Source organism: Arvicola amphibius, chromosome 5 (assembly GCF_903992535.2).
Source record: "Arvicola amphibius chromosome 5, mArvAmp1.2, whole genome shotgun sequence".
Taxonomy (NCBI): domain Eukaryota; kingdom Metazoa; phylum Chordata; class Mammalia; order Rodentia; family Cricetidae; genus Arvicola; species Arvicola amphibius.
In genome coordinates, this window is record NC_052051.1 from 45,415,758 (window position 1) to 45,428,882 (window position 13,125).

At 44.5% G+C, this 13,125-nt stretch overlaps 1 protein-coding gene across 3 annotated transcripts in view; it reads right to left on the bottom strand.

Annotated features, from left to right (window-relative positions):
* Window positions 1-13,125, bottom strand: part of Ebf4 (EBF family member 4) — a 67,038-nt gene that overhangs the window by 10,928 nt on the left and 42,985 nt on the right. The gene's annotated exons all lie outside the window — the stretch shown is intronic.

A 13,125-nucleotide genomic window follows, 5' to 3' on the forward strand; every position in this document is an offset into this window, starting at 1 on the left:
GCACACAGGGTGCCTGAGATGGACCAAACAGATCCATCACCAGGACTACCTTGTTACAGAGATACACACACTGCTTATTTGTCTATAAAGTGTATATTTAGATACCTGCGCAGTGTGTATCGATCACAGGTGCCAATCATAAATTCTAAAGTATATGTGTATGTGCCTATCACACATACTATGTATATTCCACATGTAGTTTTACTTACATATTTCCAATAACGAATGTAAACCTTTTACCATGTATATCTGTCATAGTCTGTGCCCACCATACACAATATATCTATAATACAACACATCTCCTACCCAGATGATGAGTGTCACCTACACAATATGTATTCAGCACAAACTGTGTCATTACAGATAATGCATATGCTTTATTTATTACTACTCGCAAGATATAGCCATAACATAAGCATGTATTTCACATATGACCTATACTCATCAAACATGAGGCTGGGCGGTGGTGACACACACCTTTAATACCAGCATTTGGAAGGCAGAGGCAGGTGGATCTCTGTGAGTTTGAAATCAGTCTGATCTACATAATGAGTTTAGGCCAATCAAGACTACATAGATCCGTGCGGTGATGGTGCACACCTTTAATCCCAGCACTCGGGAGGCAGAGGTGGGCAGATCTCTGTGAGTTAGAGGCCAGCCTGGTCTATAAGAGCTAGTTCCAGGACAGGCTCCAAAGCTACAAAGAAACCCTGTCTGGGGGGGGGGGAGGAAAAAAAGAAAAGAAAAGAAGACTACATAGAGAGACCTTGTCTCAAACAATCAAACCAAATTGCCGGGCGATGGTGGCACACACTTTTAATCCCAGCACTCGGGAGGCAGAGGCAGGCGGATCTCTGTGAGTTCAAGGCCAGCCTGGTCTACATGAGCTAGTTCCAGGACAGGAACCAAAAGCTACAGAGAAACCCTGTCTCGAAAATAAAAAAAAGAAAGGAAGGAAGGAAGGAGGGAGGGAAGGAGGGAGGGAGGGAGGGAAGGAGGGAGGGAAGGAAGAAAAGAAAATAATGCACCTACTTGTGCTGTATATGATTTTAAAAACTGCCATTGAGAATGACATCCCCTCAGCAGATTCTTCTTCCACGGATTTTATGTCCATTATACACAGAAAACCTGATAATGGGGAACACATACTTACCATAGACACACACCCCATGCAGATATGCAGATTAGCTTTTTTGTTTGTTTTTGAGACAGGTTTTCTTTGTGTAGCCCTGGCTGTCCCGGAATTCTTTTGTAGACCAGGCTGGCCTCAAACTCACAGAGATCCACCTGCCTCTGCCTCCCAAGTGCTGGGATTAGAGATGTGAGCCACCACCACCCAGCTCTTTTTTTCCCTCATGTAATTGGTAAGCAAGAAAGAACAACAAACACCATAGCATATGCCGTGAAGAGGCTAATCCTCCAGTCTTCCAAACAGTTGGCAGGAAGCTACACATCAGTAAGCATGGACAAAACTCTAGCCACTGGAAATGCAAATACTATAATGTGTTCCTTTGCCCTATGAGACTCTGCGAGCATCTTTGGGCATGCCCTACAAGTAGAGGGCAAGAGCTAGGTCCATGGAGGGTCTTGGCATGCAGCATGGCTTCCTAGGCATCTAGCGGGCTCTTCTAGTTAGTGTTCCCAATATACTTAGTTATTTGGAAGGTATTTTTACTATGCTGTTTCTTACAATAAACAGCACATAAGGGTTTAAAATTAGGGTGATATTCTGAAATAGTACATATTGTAGCCACCTAGATGCTGTTTATTCACAGTCCTCACCTGTTAAGACACTGTATGAAAAAGATGCCCTAGAGCCTATACATACACAGCCCTCATACATGTCTCACACTCAGATGGGTAGTGTATCAGCTCCCTAGGCAGAGTATAGGCTGGTTCATTAATTTTCAGTACACAGCATGCTTTAGCAGGGGCTAGCAGGAGGGAAACGTCTCAGACTGGGCCACAGTCCCTGTGCTGGGAGGATTCATGTTAACTCCTAAATACCATGGATGATATGGCCAGTATAGTGGTGGTGGGATGACCCAAAAGGTACTTTCTTAGTATCCACACTTGCTCATGGTACCCAACTCCCAACCCTGTAGAGCTGGGAGGAAGGGTTCCTGGATGGGATGTGGATGAGAGGTGGGTACCATGACCAAGTGCTACTCTGTGCACTGTTAGCTGGAGAGATGGGAATGTAACCACGGTTTTCAGAAAGCACCCAGACCAGCAACATTGCAAGGAAACTTGGTAGGAGTGCAGAAGCTCAGGCTCTGCCATAGCTAGACCTGCTGCGTCTAAACAGTTTTGCTGGGGCCCAATGTCTGTGTTCTCTGAAGTCCTCTATAGCACTGAACCTCTTGGAATGTGGGAGTCTCAATCTGAGACGTACTGCAAGTATGAAATACACATTGGATTTCAAACACTTCGGAAGAAAAGATGATAAAATAACTCACCCACCCCCCCCCAAATGCTGGATGGTGGTAGTGCACACTTTTAATCCCAGAACTTGGGGGCAGGAGCAGGCTGATATCAGTGAGTTCGAGGCCAGTCTGGTCTACAAAATGAGTTCTAGGACCACAAGGGTTATACAGAGAAATCCTGCTTCCAAAAACCAACCTCCCCCACACACAAAAAAAACACCTCAGGAGTTAGCTGGATATGGCAGTGTATACCAGTAATCTCGGCACTCAGTGGGTACAGGCAGGAAGATCAGGAGCTCAAGGCTAGCCTCAGCTACACAGTGAGTTTAAGGCTAGCCTGAGCTACATGAACTTCACTTCCCCCAAAACAAACCTTAGTCATTTTTTTTATCACATTGAAGCAATAATAGTTTAGATGCACTGGATTAAAGAATATATGTATATACATACATATATTCATCATTAATTTTACCTATTCTTTTTTTAAGAAGTTGTAACTAGAAAATCTTACATGTGGCCTGCATTGTATTTATATTAGATAATGCTGCTATAGAGTGTTAAGTCAATAACAATGCCCGAGAGTCTCTGATACTACTATTCCCAGTGAACGGGGCAGCTGTGCTCTGATGTTAGGAACTGATGGTAAAAAAAAAAAAAAAACTGATAAGATGATAATGAAGCTGGTTGGAAAAGGTAAATAATTTTTGTTTGGCAGGGAAATTTTGCAACTTCGTGTCCTGTAGACGTTATCAACTGTATCTAACCTGCCATACTTGAGCCTTTTTCACACACTCCCTGCCTTTCCCTTCCTCCCCTTCCTCCACCTCCTCTTCACAGTTATGTAGAAATTTCTTCTGAGCCAGCTTGTTACCCCGCTGGTTACAGAGAATATCAATAGATTCACAGTCACAGTCTTTTCCCATTTGAAGACTGAGCTTTGGCAGCAGCCACCCAGTGTCCTTGCCTCCCAAGGCTGGAGCCAGAGGACTGCTGGTTGGGAGGAGGAGGATGCTGAAGAAAGGGAATGGGAACCCATGTCTGTAGAGGCTGGGTGTGAAGACTGGGAGCTGGGGGAGGGAGGGTTCAGGAACCTGGTGGGAAGGACAGCTTCAGAGACACAAATACACATGGGGACAAGGGACCTGAGCATCTAAAACACCATCAGGGCCCAGGGACACAGAGGTAGGTATGTATTTATTTTATTGAGGATTTGAAATTCCTGCTCATCACTCCACCCCTAAAGCTGTGTCCTCTGTGCAGCACTCCTTGTCCTGGTTCCACAGGGCTGGAGGGAGCTCCCAGGAGCCCTTTTCTCAGACTGAGATGGGTCCCAGGATGGAGGCAAAGAAGACAAGGTCAACCAAGCCCATAGACCCCAGCAGAGTGAGCATGGGACTACACCTAGGGCCATTATCTCACAGATGCCACACAATTTCATCTGGATCTCCAAGAAATTACAATAAGAGAAAGGCCACACCCCAGGAGCTGCCCTTGGAATTAATGGGAGAAAATACTAAAAATATGAGGTGAAAATAAAAAGCTTCATAGAGGGAACAATGCAAAACCCTTGAAGCAAATCCATTCTAACCAGTAATTAAGTGAGCGCCTGGGACTCTGGTAGGTCCATCACTTTTTATTGTCTTGTTTCATTCTCTCCAAACTCTGGGGGTGGTGTGTAGATCTGTGACGGTTCCCACTGGACAAACAAGAATCAAGGTTAAGCAAGAATAAGTTACACAGTATAATAAGTCTAAATTTGGGATGTGAACTTCGGTCTCTTTGAACTTCTGCTGCTGACAAGAGTCCCTGTAGGTAGGGTTGTCAGAATCCAGGGTTACCCAGCCACAGGGTGGTGTGGCAGGACTCTGCAGACCTGAGAGGTGTCCTATGCAGGGACCAGAAGATCTATGCTATTCCTTCAAGATCTCCATTTGCCTGTAGTGTGGACCTCTAGATATTGTGACTGCAGCTTTCAAATGGTCTAGACTAAACACATCTGAATAAAATGAGCTAAGATGGATGATTTTTGAAGCTCTTTGAGGCTCAGTATCTACTTGCTTCTATGTTCAACACCCTCCATACTAGAAAATGTAATTAAGGTGGGCAGTGGTGGTGCACGTCTTTAATCCCAGCACTCAGGAGACAGAGGCAGACAGATCTCTGAGCTTGAGGCTAGCCTGGTCTACAGAGTGAGTTCCAGGAGAGAAAATTTGATCTTGAAAAACAAAAAACGGAAAGAAAGAAAAGAAAATGTAATTTAAAAAAACAGAGAAGAGCTATGAGCAGCACCTGTCCACTTAATAAAGCATTTAAGGTAAATATGCATCAGGACACAGATGCCTGTGATTTAAATGACAAGTCGAGAGCAGGCATGGCGGTCACACCTTTAGTCCCAGGACTCGGGAGGGAGGCAGAGGTAGGCAGATCTCTGTGATTTCCAGGCCAGTCTGGACTATACAGAACTATATAGTGAGACCTTATCTCAAAGAAAACAAAGCAAAACAAAGAGCAGAATATCTCAGGCATACCTACCTTCCTATATCTGAACTTAGTCTGGTCTTCCTAATCATTTCTCTGAAGACTTTTTATTCCTTTGAATAAACACAGCTCAAAATGGGATTAAACTGGCCCTTCTTCATCGGTGGACCATTCCAAAGAAGCAAGGCTGGGTTGAGAAGTAATCAATTACAAACACTAGACTCACATATGGCCTCTTAGGAGGGCAGTATTGATGAGGAACCCTACCCAGCACAGTCTTCATCCAAAGAGACACTCAACAGAGAGGGAGATGTACAGGCCATGAATGACTGCACTGTTGCATTTGAGATTCACCCACAGCTGTCCTGATTGTTGGCCATTAAAGGGCTCACAGCTGCCCTTTAATAGTATTTAATAGTATTGTGAATCCCCAGCCAGAAGCCTATCCTCCCTGTCAGCAACTCATGGTCAGTGAAGTGGATTGGCAGTCACTAGACAGATCAATCCTTGAGGCCTTAATACTTCAGACCACCCCAGAGCACTGGGAAGTTGGACTTCCTTGCCACGCTCTTGCTCTTGCCTTACCACATCTCCTTTACTCTTTTTTCTTCTCGGATATCTCTTCAAATAACTCCCATTCACAAAAGTCCCATCTCACTGTCTGCTTGTAGAAACACGGCTAAGAAGTCGGGTCCCACAGAACTAAGGCTCTTTCGGCTCTTTTCTCGTTGCTTCCTCCGTCCCGTTCTGAGACACTGAGGGCTGAAATCATGGCACCCACTCAGTGAGAAAGCTGCTAAGTAACTCAAAGACCTGGGGCTGAGAGCCAAGCAGAATTCACCTACAGGACAGCCAGGAGCATAGAAGAGGATGTCTAGATTTCAGTACCATCCCACTTCCTCCAGAGTGACATCCACTAGCCACACGCAGTTACGGAACCCTTGATGCATGGTGACTGGGGACTTAATATTTGAAACCTTATTTTACTCTCACTAAAGTTGTTTTCACATGCTGCTTGTGGCTGCCATATTGGATGGTGCAGATCTGGAAAGAGAGTGCAATAAATGATACACAAGTCGGGACAAGGTGTTCGGAGCAGTGGAACTCATGAGAGTCTCGAGCAGATGCCTTTCTAAGTACAAGGTGGCACCATGACCTGGGATGGGGATAGGGGTGCTCTGCTAATTTTTATCCTAAAAGCCTTGTGTTTGAGCTCATGAACCTCAGAAGGAACAGAACAGCATCCAGAGCAATGCTTTCCTTGTCTGATTCACCCCACCCCCCAGCTTAAGTCCCCACCACAGAAGCTGAATACCCTAACCCCATTACTCACCCACTCCGAAGTAAAATATGATTGATCATATTTTACACATCTGGTACAGGGGATCTAGAGGCCAGCAAGAACTTTTCCTTTGCTGCTGTTATTGAACGTGCTGGGGATTGAATCTGCGGCCTCATGCATGCTAGGCAAGTGTTCTATCACTGAGCTCCAGGGCCATCCCCTTACTTCATTACATAGGCTGGCCTTGAACTTGCGATCTTCTTGTTTCAGTCTCCTGAGCAGCACAGAATATAGGCCTGTGCCAACAGGACTAGCTTCTGAACACTATTTTAAATCACTTACAGTAAATTAAGAAAGACAGAGAAACTCAAAGTAAGAGCAAAGGCTGGTACAACACAGTGGCGGGTGTGGCAGAACAGTCTGCCAAGTATTTCACGCAAGAGCCACTTGTTCTGCTTGCCAAGGGTAAGAGTTTCTGCAGTTCTTATTTGCTCTTGAGAATGGGTCTCAGAGGACCTCAGAGAGAGAGACGCAAGAGGCAAAGGGAATACAGCTTTCGAAAGAGTAGTGGCAAGAATGGCACATCTGTCCAGTGGCACCCGAGGGCAGCCGTAGGTTAGAGCGTGGGGCTAGCTTCACTTCATGAGTGATTGGAACACTGCGGGCAAAGGAAAGTCCTCCGAGGCTGCCTTACTGACTGTGATACCTGGAAGGGCCGGTTTGATTCCAGAGAGAAGCAGACCCTGCAGAGATGAGGCCAGAGTGAATGCGGAGGTAGATGAAAGCAGTTGAGGCATCCATGGAGGTGGCCCAGGCTCCTTCCTGAATTTGGTGTGCCATAGCGGTCAAGACAGAGTATCTCCGAGGCCATAGCTACCTGACAGACCTGGGCCTAGTCTCCCCACTAAGATCCCCAACTAGAGTAGAGGTGGCTGCTGTGCAGATGGGCTGGGGGGACTATAAATAGCCAGGGCGCATACATTAGCATGCCAATGCACCCGCACCCCATCCTCTATGCTAATGGCCCACCATGCGCCTGAACACCTTCTGTTCCCCTGCATGCATTTGCATGCACAATTAGCATAATCTTGTATAATTAATGAACAGCGTCAATTTTAGCTCCTAAGTAATTTGATTAACATGTTGATGGGGCACTTACTAGGCTCTCCAAACCTCAGGGCTGGGCATGGGGCCTGAGGAGATGGGGAGAGAGGGTGGAGAGATGCTAAGAGGTCCCCAGCTGTCCATGAAGAGTTGTGGGGACCCCACTTTTCCTGAATTGGGCCTGAGGGAAGAGGAAGTTGAGAGGTTGATAATTGAAGGCCTCTGGGTTCTTCACATGGAGTTGGGGGACCAGCTGGGTGCACTGAAAGTGGCTGATCTGAACATGAAACTTATCTGTGCTCATATGGACACAGGCACATATATGTATCTCTTACATGTCCCCCTAGTCTGGAGAATCTTATAAGAATGCAAGATGTTGGACTCTTCACTTCTCCTCACAGAGAAGGAGGGTGACTTATGGGTAAGATGGAGTTATGAAGGGGAAGGGCAGACTTAAGTGGTATGTTTCTCAGCCTTGACAGTGGGAAGCTGGGCTCTTGAGGTACAAGACTTTGGCAACTCTTTTACCAAGAGTTAAGTGGGAGGGAGGGAGGGTGGTGCTGGCAAGTCCAGGGATCTTCTACAATGCACCAAGTAACTTAGGGTGGAAGGGACAGAAAGAAGGCTGCGTATAGCCCCTTTCTATTTACAGAAAGCCACTGTTCCAGCCAAAGACACACCAAAGCCCCAAGTTAGAGCACAAACTAATGGCTGCCCTCCTTCTGCTCATCTAAGACCATGGCTAGTTAGAGTCAGGACAGTCGTCCTTGACTGAGTGTTCTGCTGCCATCTAGGCTCAGGAGCCTTTACTATCTGCGATGATCACTAGAGTCTGCGTGGGAGGGGCAATAGGTAGAGGTGGTACGATGGAGGCATGTGCTGGGCACTGGGTGCATTCATCTCGCTTAACTTCACATGGCCTCTCCTTTACAGCATCAATATTTCTCTTCCTCCTCTTCCTCTTTAGTGAGTGTGCATGTGTGTGCAAGTGTGTGTGTGGGGGTGTAGGCAGAGGACAACCTAAGGAGTCATCCTCACGTGCCATCTACATTGTTTATTAAGACAGGGTCTCTCATTGGCCTGAAGCTCAGAAAGTGGGCTAGGCTGGCCGGTCACTGAGCTCCAGGGACCTTCCCGCCTCTGCTTCCCTATGATTTAGAGTATAAGCATGTGCCTTCAAGCCCTGCTCTTTTGTGTGGGTTCTGGGGATAAATTTAGGTCTTGGTGTTTGCACAGCAGGTATGTTACCAACTGAGTTATCTCCCCGGGCCTCCTTTTCTTTAAAATCCAGGTGCCTAGCCAACGTCTATGTATGGTACTGGCTACCATGTTGGGTAGTCTTAAGATCCTATTCTCTGTTTCCTCTTTTAAATTTCATTTATTTGATTGTTTATTTGTTTGTTTGGTTAAGGTGCGTGGATGTTTTGCCTACATGGGTATCTGTGTACCATGTTCACGGAGGACAGAAAAGGGCATTGGACCCCCTGGATGGGAGTTACAATTATTAGCTGCCATGTGGGTGGAAGGATTCAAACCCGAGTCTTCTGAAAAGAGCAACCAGAGCTCTTAACTGATGAGCCATCTCTCCAGTTTCTCTCTCCTTCTTACCATTATGCACTACATACAACTAACTTGTCTTTAAGTTCACTAATTTTCTTCATTACTATGAAATGTCTAAGTAATCATATTTTTGTCTCTTCAGCTGCTCTGCTGGGGCTTTCTAGGGGCATGAATCATTTGTTTAGATCTCTCTTCCTCCCCCCCCCCAAAAAAACACTTATGATAGTGTCTGCCTCACAGAGGTGTTGGCTTATGATGGAATTAAAGAATCATAAAGTTGGTGCACACATTTAATTCCAGCACTCAGAAGGCAGAGACAGGTGGATCTCTGTGAATCTGAGGTCAGTCTGGTCTACATAGCAAGTTCCAGTATAGGCTCTAAAGCTACAGAGAAACTCTGTCTCAAAAAAAATAAAAAAAGAAAGAAAAAAGAAAAAAGAACACTGACTATTCTTCCAGAGGAAGGAAGGCAAGAAGGAAGAAAGAAAGAAAACAGAAAAAGGAAAAAAAAAAACATTGACTTTTCTTCCAGAGGATCCAGGTTTTATTCCCAGCACCTAATGGCAGCTCACAGCTACCTGTAAGTCCAAGATCTGACACCCTCACACAGACATACAAGCAGGCAAAACACTAAGGCACATGAAAAAATTTTAAAAAAATATTAAAAATACCCCCCCCCCCCAAGAATCAGAAATTACTGTAATGGAGCCTGGGGAGACAGTTCCATTGATAAAACTCTAGAGCAAACATAAGGACCTGGGTTCAAACCCCAGCACTCACATTAAAAACCAAAACAAAAACCTGGTTTCAAAATAACAATCAGAGGGGGGTCAGTTGGAGAGAGCACTTGTTGCTCTCACAGAGAACCCAGGTTCCCAGCACCTACATGGTGGCTCACAACAATCTGTAACTCTAGTTCCAAGGGATCCAATGTCTTTTCCGATCTCTGCAGGCACCAGGCACATATGGGATACACATACATACAAATAGGAAAAAAGTCACACACATAAAATAAATAAATACATAAAAGATAACAAGGTGAATTGCTTTTGAGGAATGACACTTGAGATTGTCCTTTGTCTTCTCCATGTACACACCACACACACACACAAAACACGTATCACACACATCGTGCTCATGCCATACACACACACACACACACACACACACACACACACACACACACCACTCTGATAGGATGAATGTTGGTCCAAAGTCCCCAGTCACTTTTAATAGGAAACTCTGTAAAGTATGCTCAGGTTAAAGATGCCCATCACAAGGACAGGACTATGAGAACCACAGAATGTTCCCACAAATCAATAACAGCAATGACAAAAATAGTCACAATCAACTTTTTCAAAACTCTGGGTTTTGTTTGCTTGTTTTCTTGTGGTTGTTTTTGTTTGTTTGTTTGTTTTTGTTTTTTTTCTTTTTTTTGAGATAGTTTCTTAGCTAGTCCAGGCTAACCTTGAACTTACTATATAGCCAGGGAAGATCTTGAACTCCTGATCTGCCTACCTCTGCCTCCTAAGTGCTGAGATAATAGGTTGTGTAACATCCTGCACATTAACATTTTCACAACTATGAAAATTAATAACTTTTTCAATATTTATTTAAGAAGACTGTCTGAATTTTGTAAGAACAAAAGGCTCGGCAGTGTTTAAATAGCCCTATTCAGAAGTCTCACAACTATGACAACTGTAAGAGCGGCAGCCAGTGAGGGGCGGGTGGGCTAGCCTCTGACCAGCAACCAGTGAGGGGCGGGTGGGCTAGCCTCTGACAAGCAACCAGTGAGGAGTGGGTGGGTGAGCCTCTGACCAGCTGAATTCCCTAGCAGTTGTCACTGTGACCCGTCTGGTGGCCCCAACAGCCCTATTCACAGACCTTATCTCACTCGATTCCAAGCCTGTCCTGTGAAAAGGCCCTACGCACAGGACGTTTGCCCAATCAGCTGCTGGAGGCGGCAACACTGTCTTTGGAAAGCAAATTTGGCCAAATGGTTTTTAAAGGGAAAGAATGGGGAAAATAAGATGTCTACAGGGGACTCTGAAAAGTTCCAGCACATTCTGAAGGTCTTAGAAAACCATGCCTGTTGTGGGGAAGGGCACACACACAGGAAGGGTCTGGGAGAGTCCTGGTCCCATCTCTGGCTTCCTGCCCAAGCAAGGGGAGATGTCTAAGGCAGAGCAGTCAAATGCTAGAGCAACAGTGTGCCCTGACACACACAGAGTCGTTCAACAAAGAGCAGAAAATCTGTCTAGTTGAGCTGACCACTAAGGTGGTACCAAAAACTATGGTAACTACTCATCATAGAAAATACAAGCTGGAGAACTGATCCAGAAAAATTACAAAACAAAAACCCTACCCCAAAAGGCAATAGTGACAAAACCGTTAGGGGATGTGATTTCCAGATGGTCTACATTACAACACCAGAATACTTGGCTTTTAATGAAGAATTGTGATATGTGTAAAATGATAGGAAAATGAGACTGTCCCTCAGAAGGCCATGCTAGACTTCCTAGGCAAATAATTGAAAATATTATTATTAATGATTATAGAATTAAAGGAAGCCATGCATAAAGAATTCAAGAAAAAAAATGAGAAAGATATTTTTCATTCCAAAACTGCATCAACAAAGATAAACAAATAGGTTTTTATAATGTTAATTGTGGAGTTGAAAGGTCATGATTGAGATGAGAAAATAGCTCAGGTGAAAGAGAAACTAGCAATGAACTTGAATGTAGGCCAGTTGAGATTGTCTAGTTCAGGGGAAGGATGAAGGAAAATGAAAAAATGAACCAAGCCTTTGAGACCCACGGAGCACCTTCAAGCATGTAAGGTATATACTGTGTATTCTCTCTGAGAGGGGAAAAGAAGGGGAAAGACTTAGAATGTTTGAGGAAATAACGACCTAAACACCCCAAATTTGATGACAAACTTTATTGAGCACATCCAGGAAGCTCAGTGAATTCCAAGCAATACTTAGAGACCCCACAGACGTGTCAGGCTCAAACCATCCCAAGGCAGAGACGGAAACAGAAATCTGAGAAAGCAAGTAGACAGAAATAACCTCCTATGGGCACAGAGTCCTCAGGAAAATCAGCAACGGACCTCTCGGCAGACAAGTTAGCAGCCCTGGGACACGGAGATGTCGTGTTATGATGAAGGAAAACTGTGAGCCAAAAATACTGGCAAAATTTCCACCTCAAATATGAGGAGAATTGAGACACTTTCAGGTAAACAAGAACTGAAGATTCATCATTAACAAATCTGTCATGCAGCAAATAGTAACAGAAATCCTTCAGTTTGGAATGATAAGAATTTTGAATTACAAGACAGCAGTAATTCAAATTCACATGAAGAAGAAAATAACAGGTAAATATAAAAGACAGCACACATGTAACCATTTTGGTTTTCACCTAGTTTAAAAGGCTGGTATGGGGTCAGGGGTTATAGGAATGCACTGGTGTGCACACATGTGGGAGGAGCAGGGGTTATAGGAATGTCCTGGTGTGCACACACGTGGGAGGAGCAGGGGTTATAGGAATGTCCTTGTGTGCACACACGTGGGAGCAGGGGTTATAGGAATGTCCTGGTGTGCACACATGTGGGAGCAGGGGTTATAGGAAAGCCCCGATTACCCTTGAATAGAAGTAGGGGTTACTAGGACATAGGAACACCCTTCAATATTACCCTTCTTCTTCTTTTTTTTTTTTTTTTTTAAAGGGAATCTCGGGGGGAGAGGGAGGGAAATGGGAGGCGGGGAGGAGGCAGAAATTTTTAATAAAAATAATAATAATAAAAATACAAATAAAAAATAAAATAAAACAGGGAATCTCAGCTCCAGGCTCCCTCCTGCCTTCACCTCTTGAGCGCAGCGGTTATAGGCATGCTCCACCACAGCTGTTTTATGTGATGCTGGGGATCAAACCCAGGGCTTTGGGCATGCTACCAACTACACCATCAGTTCTCCAGTGATATTTTGCTACACCTATTCTTAAGATAAGGTTCATTTTTAAATGACCTAATTTAGGCCTGTTCAACCAGGACCTGCTTAAGACTTTATCTTATGGACAATGGGAGACCGAAAGAGGAGAGAGAGCATGAGACTATATTGGAACATTGCTATTAATATTATAAACTGGCTTACTTTATTTATTTATTTGTTTTGTGGGTGTACATGAGCAAAAGTCATTTTCCTGGTCTTGGAACATTATTTTTGTTTAATGCATAGATTAAGTTGATTTTGGTTAAATTATATTATCCTAAATTTAA